Source organism: Rhinolophus sinicus, chromosome 15, assembly GCF_057876585.1.
Source record: "Rhinolophus sinicus isolate RSI-liver-muscle chromosome 15, RSI-T2T, whole genome shotgun sequence".
Taxonomy (NCBI): domain Eukaryota; kingdom Metazoa; phylum Chordata; class Mammalia; order Chiroptera; family Rhinolophidae; genus Rhinolophus; species Rhinolophus sinicus.
This window is the reverse complement of record NC_142515.1, coordinates 49,152,335-49,166,079: the sequence shown is the minus strand read 5'-3', so window position 1 is coordinate 49,166,079 and position 13,745 is coordinate 49,152,335. Positions and strand designations below refer to the sequence as shown.

Here is a 13,745-nt window from a genome sequence, read left to right as displayed (position 1 = left end):
TGGAAGCCCCAAGCGCCTGCCGCCGCGGGCGATGGCCGCGCCGGGAACAAGTGGTTCGGCGGCCCCGGTCGCGACCCCAAGGGTCCAACTTTCCCGCCTCGTGGCGGGAGAAAGGCGCGGTGAAGGCGAGGGAAGCGGGGAGGGAAAGGGCGGTGCGCGGCTCTCGGTACCGTGTGCGGAGAGGCGCTGCGCCGCGCCTTGGGCTCTGCTCTCCGCCGGATCTGTCCCTACGGGCCGCCTGCTCGGGTGCTGGCCACCGCCACGTCTCGCTGCGGGCTCGAAGGCTCATCAGCGGCGCATCGGCCGCTCCGGCGTCCCCTTGGGCCGTCCGCTGGCCGCTAGTCGCTGGCCGGCTGCAACTTCAATTGGGCGAGGCGCGCCCCAAACGTCCCGAGGCTCTGCACCCCCACTCTCCATGCCCCGGGCCTGCCCGCCCCGCCCCGCCCCGCCCGGCTCAGCGCCCGCCTCAGCGCCCGGCTGCCGTCGGACGCGTCTTCTCGCTGAGCATCGCGCCGGCAGCCGCGCGCAGTTCTCCTGAGCCGCCGCCGCCGCCGCTCAAGTGCACGATCAACTTTCCCTCGCTTCCTCCGCCCCGCTCGCCCCCGCCACCCAGACCCCGCCTCCTAATGCTCCCTCCCTCACCTCCTGCCTCTCCCAGCCCCCACCCGCCGGGTCGCGCCTTGCCGCCCACCCCTCTACAAAATGGGCTGCCAGGATCCCCGCGCCCTCTCCCCCTGCCCTGACCCCGTGCGGACCCCCGGGAGAGGCGCGGAGCTGGGCCAGGCGCTCAGGGCATGAATATTTCAGTGCTGGCGAAGCTGCCCTCTGCCGATGTCATGGCACCGGCTGCTGTGGCAACTCGAAGAATCCCCCTAAGGGGCAAGGAGGAAGCCCGCGGAACCGGCCCCAGGTGCCTGCTGGAGCCGTGCTCCGCAGGGCCGCCCGCGGTCCCGGAGAGGGGCACGCAGAGGGGTAGGGGCCCGGCCAGCCTCCTGCCCGCTCGGCGCCTCTGGCGGAACGAGGAAACGCTCCCGGGAAGCCGGGACCAGCAAGCAGGCGCTTGTCCTAGGTGAGCCTGCGCCATCTGTTGGCTTTAAGCGCCCCCTCTCTGCTCCCAGAGTCGCTGAGCGCCGAGTGGGGTTAGGTCCCTCTAGTCCTTGGGGCTGCTGGGCCGCGCTTCCCTCAAACAGCTGCCTTTGCCCAACCTACTCGTGCGCTCCCACCTGCTCCCTCTCCCTCAGTCGAGCTCAAAATGCCCCCAAGTGCTTACAAATGAGGGACCCTGTATTGGAAGAGACCCTTGAGGTCACCTGAGCACTCTCACCCATACAGGAGACCTTTCTGCAGCACCTTGAGTAATGGTCTCCCAGCTTCTCTTTGCACAGCTCTAGGGATGGAGACTTCACGACTTTTCCAGAGAGCTGGATTCAAGAGGAGTGCGTATATAGGGTGTAGAAGAGGGTTGCTCCCTGATCTTGACTCCCTCAGGCTAAACATTCTGAGTTCTTTTAACTAGTTCTCACCTCCGTCACTGTTGCAGTCAGCATACTAACAGTAGGAGCCAAGCTCTGGGCTGAGACTTTTACCGCCTCAACTCATTCTATCCTCAATACAGTTTTTCTGGTAGGTCCTGGCATTATCCCGTAAGAGAACAAGGCTTTGGGAAGGTGAATGACTTGCCTGTGTGGCCCAAATTCAAAGTTCCACTTCTCTACCATTCATTCATTCATTCATTCATTCATTCATTCATTCATTCATTCATTCATTCATTCATTCATAGTTGCTACTATATGCTAGTTACCTGAAATAGGTTCTGGGAACATGAAGGGGAAGAAAACAGGCTTGGTCCTTGTGCCTCGTAGAACTCCTCTTAATGGAACCAGACATTAGTCAATAAACACATAAACAGGTGAAACTACAGCCGGATCAATACTAAGAAGAAAAGTCTTTAATGGCACCTGCCCAGGGGATCAGGGAAGACTTCTTGGAGGAGGTAAGATCTGAGATCTGAAGGATGAACAATGGAGAGAGTAGACTAAAATCTACTGATGGTGGGGTAAGATAGAAGTGTCAAGGAGACCCCCAGGTTTCTGGCTTTTGGAAGTAGATGGACAGGGAGGGTGCTGTTCCCTGAGATGGATCAAGGGAGGAGGGTCCCCATGGGGAGAAGAGCAAGAGTTCCCTTGGCACATATTGAGTGTGAGAGGCCTGTGTGATGACTGAGTACAGATGTCAAGCAGCTCATTGGACACGTGAGTCTGGGGTTTGGGGTAAAGGGCAGGGAACGTGCACTTCAGGGGAAAGTCAGTCATGATGGCTAGAGATATGGTGTGACAGGTAGGTCTCAGGTAGTCATGCTTTTACACAAGGTGATGGAGCCAGGAGTGAGGGGTCTGGGTTCTGAATACTCGACTGCTCTCTAGCTGGATAGTTTGGGGCTGGACACTCTCTTGGCCTCGTGTTCCTCATTCTTTTCTTTTTTTTTTTTTTTTTTTTCTTTTTTTTCACCCTGTGACTATTTTGTAACTACCAATTTGTACTTCTTTTTTTTTTTTTTTTAATATTTTTTTTTTTTTTATTGGGGAAGGGGAACAGGACTTTTATTGGGGAACAATGGTCAAATTGTTGTCCTTTCAATCTTAGTTGTGGGGGGTTCTGTTCAGCTTCAAGTTGTTGTTCTTTCAGTCTTAGTTGTGGAGGGCACAGCTCAGCTCCAGGTCCAGTTGCCGTTTTTTCTAGTTGCAGGGGGCACAGCCCACCATCCCTTGCGGGAGTTGAACCGGCAACCATGTGGTTGAGAGGACAGGCTCCAACCAACTGAGCCATCCGGGAGCTCAGCGGCAGCTCAGCTCAAGGTGCCGTGTTCAATTTTAGTTGCAGGGGGCGCTGCCCACCATCCCTTGCGGGACTCGAGGAATTGAACTGGCAACCTTGTGGTTGAGAGCCCGCGCTCCAACCAACTGAGCCATCCGGGAGGCAGCTCAGCTCAAGGTGCCGTGTTCAATCCTAGTTGCAGGGGGCAGAGCCCACCATCCCTTGCGGGACTTGAGGAATTGAACTGGCAACCTTGTGGTTGAGAGCCCGCGCTCCAACCAACTGAGCCATCCGGGAGGCAGCTCAGCTCAAGGTGCCATGTTCAATCTTAGTTGCAGGGGGCAGAGCCCACCATCCCTTGCGGGACTCGAGGAATTGAACTGGCAACCTTGTGGTTGAGAGCCCACTGGCCCATGTGGGAATCGAACCGGCAGCCTTCGGAGTCAGGAGTACGGAGCTCTAACCGCCTGAGCCACCGGGCCGGCCCTCTTTTTTTTTTTTTTTTAATGCTCACACTTTTTGGGGTTTTTTTTTTTTTTAGATTTTATTGGGGAAGGGGCACAGGACTTTATTGGGGAACAGTGTGTACTTCCAGGCCTTTTTTCCAAGTCAAGTTGTTGTCCTTTCAATCTTAGTTGTGGAGGGTGCCGTTCAGCTTCAAGTTGTTGTCCTTTCAGTCTTAGTTATGGAGGGTGCAGCTCAGCTCCAGGTCCAGTTGCCATTTTCTAGTTGCAGGGGGCACAGCCCACCATCCCTTGCGGGACTTGAACCAGCAACCTTGTGGTTGAGAGCCCACTGGCCCATGTGGGAATTGAACCAACAGCCTTCGGAGTTAGGAGCATGGAGCTCTAACCGCCTGAGCCACCGGGCCGGCCCCGTGTTCCTCATTCTTTAAATGCAAGTACAAGATGAAGTGTTCTCCACAGTTTCTCCAATCCTGAAACCTTTTTTTTTTCTGGTTTGCCACCATCTCTCTTAAACTGTGATTTCCCCAAACTCTGCAATCATTTCACATGTGAACAAAACCGCACGGAATTCAGGGAGACCATCACCTCCTCCGAGGTGAGCACCATTTTTCTGTTCATAGAACCTCTTTGGCAGCCACTTTTATTCCACAAGCATTTATCAAGTGCCCACCCTGTGCCAACCTCCATGATAGGAACTGGGGTGTCCTTCAGTGTGCAACCAGCGCACAGAACCAGTCGGAGTGTGTAACAGACATGGAATTCAAAGTGAATTTGGTCACACAGTGATGAAAAAGCTGAGAATTCGAACAGGCGATGGTACGGTAACCCAGAGTTCAGCAACAGCAAGATGTGGCTGTACTACCCCTAGGCTAGAGGGATGAAAGGAGGAAGCAGAGTCACCAGGAGCAGGGTCCTGCCGCAGAAGATGGAACCACAGTGCACCTGTCTGTGGGAACTGGAGATACCACTCCAGCGAGAGACACTGCTTAAAGCCAAGTATGAAGAAGAGATACCTCGGCTTCTCCTTTCCCTAGCCGTCTGGCCTCCCACTAGGGCCTCCCTTTGGCTGACCCCAACCAGAAGCCAGCAGACCCAGGAGCTGGGGAATTGCAGCCTGCAGGGTCAGCCCTGCTGTGATACCCAGCACAGCAGAGGAGAGTGAGGAATGGATCTGAGGGGAACAAGCCAACACTGCACACTGGGGGGACACAGGCAGGAATAACAGCAGCCCCTGTCTTTGAGGCACTCCCAACTCAAGAGGGAGGCAGACCTATGAATCAATCATAATCTGCAAGGTAAGTGTGGCAAAGTGAGAGGTAGCCGGAAGGAGAGTGGGTGGAGTCTCAAGAAAGTTGAGTCCAGAAAGGCTGCCTGCATACGGGACCTCAGAGCTGGGTTTTGCTGTGATGACCAGGAGTTACACAGGCAGCAAAAGCAGGAGGGCATTCCAGGTAGAGGGGCTGCATGAGCAAGGGACTAGAGGCATGCTCTGGGCTCACCCCGTGAAGTCCAGGGGAGGTTTTTGATCCTGGAGGTGAATAGCAGTCCTCTGTCCTGCACAAGAAGCAGCCGGAGGCAGGATGACAATGTTTGCAGGAGACTCAGAGCTCGGGGAGGAAAAAAAAGACAGCACAGATTCAGCCTCCATCCTCTGAACAGGGAATTAATCCCTGGAAGTTTAGCCTTTCTTCCTGGCTGGGGTTTCCATTCCTCCAAGCATTTCAGGGCTGTCCACCAACAGCTCTAGGAGTTCTCCCTGTCTCCCTTTCCTTAGAAAACATTTGCCCCTCCCCCAAGCTCCTGGAGCACGGAGGGAGGTAGACCAGGGTGATAAAGAAGCACCTTTTACCACCTTAAGTGGTTTTGGACAAATTGCTTAATCTCTTTGAGGTTTGATTTCCACCTCTGTAACTGAGATCATGAAGCCGGCCCAGACTCCCTCCTGGGGTGGAATGTGAGAGCACTTTGACAACCATAAAGAACCATAGAGATGCTAACTGTCCAGGGCCCAGCTTCATGCAAACTCCTCTCCTGGGGGGAGCTCCCCACTGTGTGAAGTAAGGGATAGGACCAGACCCTGCTTTCACTATAACAACTAAAAGTGAAGGCCCTCCGTGTCCTGCCTCCTGGCCACAGTCAGAAGCCAGTCAGAAGCTCCACTCTCAACTCGGAGCCTTAAGTTTAGAAATAGTTTAGAAATTCTAGAAAGCAGCAAACCCTGACCGACAGCTCAAGACCTGTCTGCGCTGCATTCTCAGCTACATTCTTGGCTCCCAGCCTCCTTTGGTTTTTAATTGTTTTCTGGATCTGTCCTTCAGCTTTCTGGTTGGTTCTGCTAAGTCCCCCACCCACCCATCTAACTAGTAAATTCATTTTATATGTCACTTAGCCAGAGTTCATTTCTGTTGCAACCATGAGAACCCTTCCTGGTGTAGACCACACGATGAATCTCCCGGCGATTAGAGGGGATTGCAGTGCAAGAAGCATTGGAGAGTACCTCTAACGCCCCCTTCCCAAAATTTAAAAAATAAAGAGAGAAAGGAAAGAACACAAATCGATATACTGACTCCTTCCCTATCAGAATATCTTGTCCAGATATTTCCAGAAGTGGCCACAGTTCTGCAGTGGGTTCCAGTTTATCTTTAGCGCAGAGAACACATTCATTTTTAGGATCCTCAAGGACAGGGATTGTGTCTGTTCATTCATCTAACAAGCATTCCTGGAGGGTCCACTGTGTGCCAGGCTCTGGGCTGGGTGCTGAAGACACAGAGAAGCATACAAAGTCTCACAATTAAGTTTGCGAACTTGTTGCAATGATGTTGCTAACCTTTTTTGACATCAGAGGGATTATTCATTATGAATTTGTACCAACTGTACAAACAGTTAACCAAATTTACTATGTGGAAGTGCTGAAAAGGCTGCGTGAAAAAGTTAGATGACCTGAACTTTTCGCCAACAATTCATGGCTCTTGCATCACGACAATGCACCAGCTCACACGGCACTGTCTGTGAGGGAGTTTTTAGCCAGTAAACAAATAACTGTATTGGAACACCCTCCCTACTCACCTGATCTGGCCCCCAATGACTTCTTTCTTTACCCAAAGATAAAGGAAATACTGAAAGGAAGACATTTTGATGACATTCAGGACATCAAGGGTAATATGACGACAGCTCTGATGGCCATTCCAGAAAAAGAGTTCCAAAATTGTTTTGAAGGGTGGACTAGGTGCTGGCATCAGTGAATAGCTTCTCAAGGGGAGTACTTCAATGGTGACTGTGGTGATATTCAGCAATGAGGTCTATAGCGCTTTTTCTAGGATGAGTTCACGAACTTAATTGTCAGACCTCGTACGACATCATTCTGTTCCTCAGAGAAGCTAGTCCAGTTGGAGAGACAGAAACAGTGAGAAAGCACAGGATGATGCCACTCTTGAGGCCAGGACCAGGTTCAGCAGTGACAGAGGGACCCCAAGAAAGGTGCAGCTCATCCTAACCAGAGGAAGACTTCCACCAGGAGGAACCACTAAGCAGAGCCTTAATTGTGTGCCTGGCAAGATAAGGGCATCTGAAGTTGAGGGGATGGAATCCATGCAAAGTCACATGGGCATCACACAGTTGAGAGACTAGATATTGCAGTGGTCAGGCTGGACCAAGGAGCACTGGACAGAAATGAGACACATCTCAGCAGATGAGCAAGGACTGGGCAATGAAGACCTCTTATGCCAGTCTGGGGCCTGGGGTCACTCAGCAATTGATGCTGGAGGTGGAGGGGGGATGGGCTTGGAGGTGAAAATGCACAATAACAGGGGAAAACATAATCAGCTAGAGGATGGAGAGGAAGAGATAGTTCATTGTCCCAGGGTGGCCCTGGGCTGGCATCTTGGAGGAAGGGGCATCTCCCCTTCTGTCTTTCTATCCCCCAAACACCAAATAATCAGCGGGCTCACTGGCACTCGCAATGAATGAGAAATGAAAGGAGGAAGGGAGAGGCAGAGGGAGGGAGGGAAAGAAGGAAAGAGGGAGGGAACCCAACTCTGTTTTAAACCTGCCTAGCCTATTCCATCACCTGGGATTGGATTGGATTCTACCTCAGCCCCCCAGCCTCCACTGGGGCGCTTTCTGCCCCCGACATCCTTCCCTGGGAATGGAAGCCAGGCAGTGTGGGGTACTGCAGAGCTCACGAGACTAGAATGCAGCAGCCTGGGTCTTAGCCAACGTGTCTGAGCCTCAGTTTCTTCAACCGAACATGGGTATGACAGCTCCTAGCCCCCCTGAATACCTCCCAAGGTTGCCGTTCAGGTCGAAAGAGAAAACACACAAATTCAAGTGCGTCATAAACTGTGAACACAAAATATCACTCACATACAAGTCTCGCCTCCCCACGAGGGCCGATTATTACTTTTAAAGCACATACACGCCTCTCCTCTGGGTGTCCTCCATTACGGCTTCCCTTTCCCGCCTCACAATGAAGCACCGTTTCCTAGTCCCCTTTATTCCCATCCCTGAGCCTGTGAAAAGCTGTTTGTTGCTTCCTGCCGGTGTCCCCAGCCCGCTGGCCCTCTCCCGGGGCAGCGCCTGCCACCATAAACCAAACATGTGTGCTCCTGAGTTTGCTTTGTGGGCCCTTGGAGCCTGGCACAGCTGTGGCGGCTCGACACAGCTTGTGAAAGAACAAGGCTGGAAGGTGAACAAGGTGGGCTGGGGCGACCCAGCTGCAGCGTCCAGGGCCCCCAGGAAACAGAGGGACATGGCTTCCTTGGCCCCCACCTTAGAGGTTTACCCCTCCCCCACGAGGCCTAAGGAGCCAGGCTCCTTCCCTCACACCCCTGCCTGCCCCACTCTCTGCTCCCTTCTCACATCATTTATTTATAAGGTGTTCATAGCAAAATGAATGACGAAAAGTTAGAAGCTAATTAAAGCTGGCACAGATTGGCACACGGGGGCATGAATTATGCATGGGTGCAGAATGGTGCTTGGTGGCAAAGACTGGCACCAAGTGCACTGGTAGGAAGCCAGCACAGGGCCTCAGTTCTGCCAGAGCCCCCAACCCTCCCTCTCCAAGGGGTCCTCCATCTAGGGCCCTCTGTCTTTCTCTGGGGGCAGCGGGAGCCTTGTCAGCCATCACCCCACAATGGGGAGTTTCTCTCTGCACAGACCAGCACCTCCCAGCTGTGAGAGGTGTCAACACCATAATCGGAAGCTGGACTCCTCCCATAGAAGCACATCCCTCTTTCCCCAAACACGCGCCTGCCGCAGCCTCCGCACAAAATAGGCAGGGCTGCGCTTCTGAGAAGGCCTGAGATCCAGCGAGCTTATCCCAGCCATCAGCACATCAGACCTGGAAGACACCTTCCTTTCAAGACCATGAGTCCACACCTCACCATGTGTTCACAGATGAAGAACCCAAGGCCCAGAGAGGGACAGGCTCTCCACAGAGCTACACAGCAAATAATAATAATAATAATAATAATAATAATAATAATAATAATAATGTTTCTAGCATTTAAAACTGATTTTGTGCCAGGCACTGTTTCAAGTGCTTTGCAGGGATTATTTCACTCAATTTCACATGAAGAAGACACTGTAATGATTGTGACAGATGAAGAAACTGAGGCAGCACAGAAATGTAAAAGCGGTTTGCCTAAGGTCACTGGGGCAAAGTTTGAATTTAACTAAACCCAGTCAGACTCCAAGCCTTATTCACCTGTGGGTTAGGGCAGTGGTCCTCAAGGGGCGGCAGGGGCGGAAAAATAGAGATTCAGATTTAATTGGTCTGGGCTGACATCTGGACACAGCATTTTTGAAAGTCCACTGTGTGACTCTAATGTGCAGAGCAAAACCATTGGTCTAAGGACAGGGGCAGGGGGTGGATTTTGACCCCCAAAGTCACGGATGTGAGTTCTTGCTCTGCCATTCCTGACTGTGTGAGTTTTAGCATATGGCTAAACCTTTGGGGGCCTCAGTGCCTTATCTGTCAAATGGGACTAGTAAGAGCTTGGGCTCTGGCGTTGGGCTGTTGGGTTGGGTTTGAATCCAGGCTCTGCCTCTTGGTCAGGTTATCTAACTTCTCTTTGCGTTAGTTTGCTCATCTGTAAAGCGGTGACAATCCTAGTAGAGTTACTGTGAGGACTGAATGAGTTGATGAAGATAAAATGCTCCTCTGGAGCCATGGTCCTTAGCTGTCCGCGGAACAGGACTCTTACCCCTCCTGGCCTGTAGAGCTGCGGCCAGAATCAAATAAGGATGTGCATGATGACAGGCAAGCTGTGGCACTGGGGGACACAGTGACAGGCTGTCGGAACTATGTGGGCCCCCCCTGGGCCCTGTTCTGGGACCTGACTCCTTTTCTCTGCACACAGAAGACAAGACTACATTATCATTATAAGCATTTCAGACCAAATAGACAAACCACTGTTCTCAACTTGGTGTGTATCCTTCCAAGTAATGTTCTATATACATATGGAAATATATTGTTTTTGGCTGGGGGCTGGGATAGGAGAAAGAGACATCTATTATGGCACACTTCTGTAATTTTGAATTTTGTACCATATGAATGGCTCAAATATAAAAATAAATATAAAGGGTATGCTTCAGGCAGAAGGAAAGTGGTCCCAGATGGAGGCTTGGATTTCAGGAAGGAAAGAAGAGCAATAGAAAGGGAAATAGGGGTAAATACAAATGAATCTTGGTTGCATAAAACAATGAAACTAATGTTTAAAATATATAGAGAGAATTAAAATACACGACACAATAGCACATGAGTCAGGAAGGGGGTAAATGGAGTTAGAATGTTCTACAGTCCTTGCATTGTCCTGGAAGTGGATAAATATGTGACTGTATGGAAAACATTAATAAATCAAAGATGGCTACTTTATCTCTAGGCTAACCCTAGAAGAATGGTAAATGAATGTATAACTAACCGGCCAATAGAGGGGAAAATGGAATAATAAAGTTGTGTGTGTATTTTTAAAATTATCTGTTGTTTGTAAATAGAGTCATACTTTACATATTGTTCTATAACTTGACTTTTTCTCTTAAAATATGTCCTTGGAGCTCTTTGCACATTGGTACACAAAGGGTCTGCCTCGTCTTTTTAAACTGTCACCATGAATTCCACAGAGTCATGGTGACAACGGAGCATGCAACTGAGCTTCGGGCCCTTCCAAACATGGGGCCCTGTGTGACTAGACAGGTCCCACGCCCACAGAGCCAGCCCTGACTGCAGAGGACAGTGCACAGAGAAGACAATGCCTGTGGGTGTATCTTTAGCTGGGGGGGCTTGGAGTCTGCTCTCTTCAGACTCCAAGCCCCCACCCTGGCCCTGTTTGTCACACACCAGAAAACCTAATGTCCAGTAAAGAGAGAGGCAGCCTGTGATCAGCTGGTCCGCTCTCCCACCTCTGGACCTTAGTGCAGTCAAACCACCGCAGAAAAGAGCTGTTCCCGTTTTGGTCACAGTCTTCAGAGGATGGAGGCTCCAGTGTGGTTTAGTCTGCAAGTTACTTCCTGCTAGATGCAAACCTTCTTTAGATCATCTCTTTGAATCACATACAGTAGTGAGAAATCTATTCCATTTTCAATTCTGGTGTAGTCTATACGTATAACCATGCGAAAAAGAACATCTCAGTTTGTGTGATTACGTCTGACAGTCTAAGGTCGTTTCATGCTTTTCATATCTTCCTATGGAAGTAATAAAAACTAAGATTTTACATCTTAAGAGGGTTGTATTCATGATCTCATTTAATCCTCACAACAACTCTATGAGAGTGATATCATTATTGTCCCCATTTCATTGATGAGAACATTGAGGCACAGGAAACTCTACCAGGGAAGTTACAGTACTAGGTTATAGTATGGTAGAAACAAATTCTGGAACCTCAGTGACTTCTTGCTCACACCTAGTGAGTGCAGTGCTGGTGGGATGGCTTTCCTCCAAGGGTGACTTGGGGACCCAGGGCGTTTCCATCTTAGAGCTACACTATCTGAAACACATGTCCCTGTGGCCACACACAGGTCACCATGGCAGGGCAAGAAAGAGATGGAGGAGGTCCACAGCCTCTTAACTGCCTTGGTCTGGAGTGACACGTACATTACCCTGCACCCATTTCCCTGTTAGTCACTCAGCTCCAATCAGTACCAGGGACTGGGACAGGCAGTGGTGAGCACCACGAATCTGCAGTGCACGAGCTAAGGACTTGGACCAAAGCTGCACCGGAAGTGGTAGAGATAAGGAGCTGAACCCAGATCGTGAGCCTTCAGAGCCTTCTACTTAACTGCTAGTCTGTATCGTCTCTAAGGAAACCCAGGCCACAGGGTGGGTGATAGAGGGTGGTGGTGACGGGGAAGACGTGGTGTGATGCACTGGCATCATGCACGGAAAAAGACCAAGAAGAATAGCAGCCAGTGGCCACGGGAACAACCCTAACCCAGCGGGTCCTCCAATAACGTTGTTTCGTTCTAACATTGATGGGATGCTTAGAGACTTAGCTCTTGTTTGTGTCAATCAGCCTATGCTAAAAGTGGTTGTGTTATATGTTGTTGCACTTAAAGTTTCAGAACTTATCAATGACGTTCAGTGAGACCTTAATGTAGTTCCCATATGTTGAGTACCTGCAACCGGCCATAAAATGTTCCATCTGATCCTCTCAACATCCTGGAAATAGAACCCACTTCCACTCTACAGACGAGGAAAATGAAGCTCCAAGAGGTTGGGCAAACTGTCCAAGGTCAAGAAGATGGGAAGCATCTGGTCGCCCCTCAAGTCCTTCCAGAGGTTCTCTCTCACCCAGGGACACATAGAGGGCTTGCAAGGGAGGCTGGGGCTTGAGGCGTGATCTCCCAGTGTGGGCCCTGCCAACCCATCACTGCCAAAGCCGGGGCAGGGGCGGCCTGGAAGGAAAGAAGAACTGTTGTCTGAGGACATCCTGAAAACTGTGGGGACAGACCAGTACCCGAAGACAAACCAATTCTGACTGCCTTGGCTTTCTGAGGGCGTCCAGCTCTGCGGTGCGGGCGCCACCTAGAGGCCGAGGGCCGCGCTGCACCTTTCGCCCTTCCCAGACCCCACCTCCAGCCCTGCTTATGAAGGTAACCGGAGCTCCTCTTACAGAAAACTCTCAGCAAAAATGTGGAGGATTCGTGCCTGCCCTTCACTACCTGCTTCCCCCAGGTCTCCCAATCCCAGCCATCCAAGTCTTTCTGCCTAGACTTGTTTCTATAACAAATATTAACTGATAGGCCAGGGACCCTTATGGGCTCATTTTGAGACAGGGAGCCTAGATTCATTCGTTGTTCATTATCTGCTCAGCCACTAGCTGGCTGTGTGACCCTGGGCAAGGCAGTGCCCCTCTCTGTGCCTCAGCTACCTCCTTTGTAAAATTCAGGTTACACCTAGAGGTAACATAGCGGAGGAGTCAGGCAGTCCTGAGTTTGAATCCCAACTGTGCCACTTCCTTACTATGTGACCCTTTGGGCAAGTTAATTAACTTTCTGTGTGCCCCCCAGTTAACTAATCTGTAAAATGGGTTGATGATGACTCTCCAAAGAGCTTTATTATCAAGATTAAATTAGATATATGATATAGTGTATAAAGTACCTGGCTCAGAGCCCTGCTCCCTTTCCTCAACTTTCTCAAGTTTGAAAACTTGGGTTTAGTTGCTAGGGCTTTTTTACCCTTTTCCCTAAGAAGCCCTTCTCCCTAAGAAGGGTGAAGATCAGCCTCCAGATACCCACACTTTGAACATGGATGCTGCCCACCCACACCAGACCACGGAGTTTCCAGGAGCCCTGGTTCCTGGAGCAGCCCTCCTTACCCAAATCTAGCCAGTGCATGGGGTGGGCCCCCACCTCCTCCTAGAGTCACTTCCAACTTCACAGCAGTACTTACCTCTTAGTGATGCATTGCCGCCATGGTGAACGGATGTCTGTCCCCTGGAGTTGTACAGTATACAGCCTCAGTGGCTGTTCACGGCAGCCCTGAGGTTGAAATTCTCCGTAATTAAAAACCAGTACACTGGGATACGGCCCCAGTGGGAGGCACAGTGGGAGGCAGGAGTCGCAGGCAGAATCCCTGCAGCTTTCAGAGATCTCAAGAAGACCTGTAACTCCCACTGAGACAGAAGCCCAACTCTTCTGAAGGGTGATGGTAGGTAAGCACACTCCTGACACATCCAAAGTGGGGTGGGAGGGCTCCAGCTGTTCACACTTACAAGCCTGGTGTTTCCCTGAGCCTCAGTTTGCTCATGTATAACACATGGAGTATAATCCCTGGCTTGTTTACTTTCCCTTCTTGTGAGAGAAAGAAAAATCATGAAAGTCCTCTATAAACTCCCCAGACCTGTCCAGATACTGCGGGTTCAGTCCCAGAACACCGCAATAAAGCGAGTATCACAATAAAGCAAATGGTAATCTTTCTGTTGGTGGAGGGTTCTGTCTTCGGTTTTGTAAAATCTCGCCATCTGTGCA

At 50.9% G+C, this 13,745-nt stretch overlaps 1 protein-coding gene across 1 annotated transcript in view; it reads right to left on the bottom strand.

Annotated features, from left to right (window-relative positions):
- CDH23 (cadherin related 23) overlaps positions 1-495 on the bottom strand; it is a 393,436-nt gene extending 392,941 nt beyond the window's left edge. The window contains exon 1 of the mRNA XM_088792050.1: positions 171-495. The gene's annotated coding sequence lies outside the window, so the exon portion shown is untranslated. The remainder of the gene's footprint in view (positions 1-170) is intronic.
- Positions 496-13,745: the final 13,250 nt, after the last annotated feature.